The sequence below is a fragment of the Chiloscyllium plagiosum genome, chromosome 37, assembly GCF_004010195.1.
Source record: "Chiloscyllium plagiosum isolate BGI_BamShark_2017 chromosome 37, ASM401019v2, whole genome shotgun sequence".
In the NCBI taxonomy this organism is placed as follows: Eukaryota; Metazoa; Chordata; class Chondrichthyes; order Orectolobiformes; family Hemiscylliidae; genus Chiloscyllium; species Chiloscyllium plagiosum.
This window is the reverse complement of record NC_057746.1, coordinates 3,072,565-3,075,916: the sequence shown is the minus strand read 5'-3', so window position 1 is coordinate 3,075,916 and position 3,352 is coordinate 3,072,565. Positions and strand designations below refer to the sequence as shown.

General features: G+C 49.2%; 2 protein-coding genes and 1 pseudogene across 5 annotated transcripts in view; all 3 read right to left on the bottom strand.

The window, feature by feature from the left end:
• The window catches only part of LOC122541578 (zinc finger protein 271-like), a 652,600-nt gene that overhangs the window by 284,398 nt on the left and 364,850 nt on the right, over positions 1 to 3,352 (bottom strand). The gene's annotated exons all lie outside the window — the stretch shown is intronic.
• LOC122541201 overlaps positions 1 to 3,352 on the bottom strand; it is a 216,012-nt gene that overhangs the window by 94,923 nt on the left and 117,737 nt on the right.
• Positions 2,642 to 2,779, bottom strand: LOC122541665 (annotated as a pseudogene).

Below are 3,352 nucleotides of genomic sequence, written 5' to 3'. Positions count from 1 at the left end.
CGCTCTCAGTCAGATCCACCGACGTCGAGCCGGTGTTCTTCTCTGACCACTGCCTCCTGCTGGCCGACTGTCACCTACAGGATGAGCAGCGGGCTGGTAAGGGAACGTGGAAGCTGAACACTAAGCTGTTGACCCCGGGAAACATTGAGGAGCTCAAGAGGGACTACGCTGGTTGGAGAACCGTGAAGCCCCTCTTTGAGTCCCCAGTGGACTGGTGGGAAGCAGTTAAAGGAAACATCAAGAGGTTCTTCATCCTCAAAGGTGTTCAGGAGGCGAGAGAGAGGCGGGGAAAACTGTCCCAGCTCCAGGAAAGTATGCAGAACCTGCTCCTGCTGCAGACGTTGGGGTCGATTTCACGGAGGACCTCAAGGAGGTGAAGGGCCAGCAAGCCTCTCTCTTTGCTTCGGAGGCCTCCAAGATAATCTTCCGGTCCAGAGTCCGCTTGGTGGAGCAGGACGAGACGTGCTCACGCTTCTTCTTCCAAAAGGTGCACAAAGAGAGCTCCATGCTCAGCAGCCTGAAGGAAGAAGATGGCTCGATCACGTCATCTCAGGCTGACATCATGAGGACCAGCAAATCCTTCTATGCCAGTCTGTATGACTCGAAGTCAACCAACAGCGCGGCCTCCAAGTCGTTTCTGTCCTCTATCACGGAGGTCTTAGACGACAGAACACGGGAGAGGCTGGACCAGCCACTATCTCTGGATGAGCTGACCAAGGCCCTCGAGTCCTTCAAAAAGAATAAAACTCCCGGAAGCGACGGCTTACCGGTCGAGCTCTATTCGGCTCTGTGGGACTTGATTGGCCAGGACCTGCTGGAGGTGTATGTCAGTATGCTTCGGGCAGGTACCATGAGTGAATCCATGAGGAAAGGCATCATCACCCTCATCTACAAGCAGAAGGGGGAGAGGGAGGAAATTAGAAATTGGAGACCGGTCTCACTGTTAAACACAGACTACAAAATCTTGTCAAAGATCATCGCCAACCGGGTCAGGTCTGCTCTAGGGTCGGTGATTCACCCTGACCAAACCTGTGCTGTACCGGGCAGGAAGATCGCTGAGAGTCTCGCACTCCTCAGGGATACGATCGCCTACGTGCAGGACAGGGGGATGGACACCTGCCTCAACAGCCTGCACCAGGAGAAAGCCTTTGACAGGATATCGCATACATATATGAGGGTTGTCCTCTCCAAAATGGGCTTTGGGGAGGGAATCTGCAATTGGATCAGACTGCTCTACACCAACATTGTCAGTGCAGTCTCAATCAATGGATGGGAATCAGATAGCTTCCCAGTAAGATCTGGAGTCAGGCAGGGCTGCCCTCTCTCTCCTGCCTTGTTTGTGTGTTGCACAGAGCCATTTGCCAAGTCCATCAGGAAGGATGCGAGCCTGAGAGGGGTGACTATTCCTGGCAGCGGGGATCTGCAGCAAAGAGGGTTACCTCAGATTACAACAGGATCTGGACCAGATGGGCCAATGGGCTGAGAAGTGGCAGATGGAGTTTAATTCAGATAAATGAGAGGTGCTGCAATTTGGGAAAGCAAATCTTAGCAGGACGCATGCACTTAATGGTAAGGTCCTAGAGAGTGTTGCTGAACAAAGAGACCTTGGAGTGCAGGTTCATAGCTCCTTGAAAGAGGAGTCGCAGGTAGATAGGATAGTGAAGGTGGCGCTTGGTATGCTTTCTTTCATTGTCAGAGTATTGAGTACAGGAGTTGAGAGGTCATGCTGCGGCTGTACAGGACATTGGTTAGGCCACTGTTGGAATATTGGGTGCAATTCTGGTCTCCTTCCTATTGGAAAGATGTTGTGAAACCTGAAAAGGTTCAGAAAAGATTTACAAGGATGTTGCCAGGGTTGGAGGATCTGAGCTATAGGGAGAGGCTGAACAGGCTGGGGCTGTTTTCCCTGGAGCGTCGGAGGCTGAGGGGTGACTTTATAGGGTGAGAGGATCAAAGATATAAAAGCGACCCAAGGGACAAAGTTTTGACTTAGAGGATGGTAGGTGTATGGAATGAGCTGCCAGAGGAACTGGTGGAGGGGTCCAATTGCAAGATTTAAAAGGCATTTTGATGTGTATATGAATAGGAAGGATTGAGGGATATGGGCCAGGTGCTGGCAAGTAGGACTAGTTTGGGTTGGGGTATCAGGTTGGCATGGACGAATTGGACCCAAGGGTCTGTTTCCATGCTGTAGATCTGTATGAGTGTATATGAGTGTGCAGCATGGGCAATTTGGGCCGAACAGTCTGCCTCCATATTGTAAAGTTGTATGATTAGATGACAGCATCCACCGTGTCCTTTTACCTGGAGCAGGTGGTGAAGAATCAGTGGACAGAGCTGAATATAATCTATGGAATAAATTGTTGAAAGAGGCATTTTGAGCAATACTGGATGGAATAGGCAGGCAGTAAATAGAGGGAAATGTAGCAAATGTGGGGGATATTTGTTTGTTTGAAGGGCTTGGTCCTGTTGTGAAAAGCATTGAACATAGCGGTTTATTGCAGGATGAAATAAAACGTGCGACATTTATTATGTGTAGATTTGAGTGAAACTGAATTGAATACAGACGCGATACTTCGGAAGCCGCACAAAGTACAAGTGAGCAGCACCTATTGGAAAATCTGTTTTTTTGCTTGTAAATCAGGGGAGAGCGCGAACGCAGTCCCCCACTACCACAAATTTTGCAGTCGAATATCCTGCATTTGGGGACATCGCAGGCGTCAGCACACCCGAAGTGCAATGGGATAGCCTCGTCCTGGGAGAACCACCATTTTTTTAAATTTCAAAATATACTTTATTCATAGAAATAAATCTTTGGTACTTGTACAATTTGTCATGTTGTTCATAGATATATACATTGCATGTCGTAAAGAACAGATTGAATTACTCGAACTTACAGTTATCCTATTTACAGTTCCCTTTATTAACCATCCAATCTCTTATTATTTAGCTGTGGCTTCAGCGGAACCCACCTACTGAGTGGGTGCCCTGTTATACAATAGCAAAGGAAACTTCTTTAACCCTCAGTTTATTGTCCATTTGACTGTCCTGTCTCTGGGGTAGCTGTTTGCATCCCCATGGTGAGCACGAACTGCTGGACCTTCGCTGGGCTGAGGTAGCTATCCAGCTCCTCACTGGGGTCATTTACCCGCTCCGGTGTGGTTGAGCCAAGGCATGGTTCCGCACCATCCAGTTGTGTGTCTGATAATGGGACTGTCAGAGGATCACAGCTCTCAGTTACCTGTAGTTGTGGGACAGTGGGTACCCCCTGGTTCTCACTGGGTGGAGGGTGGACTTCACGGGGTCTGTTATTTCCTGGTTGGGAGGAAATGCCCTCCTCTTTATCTACGGC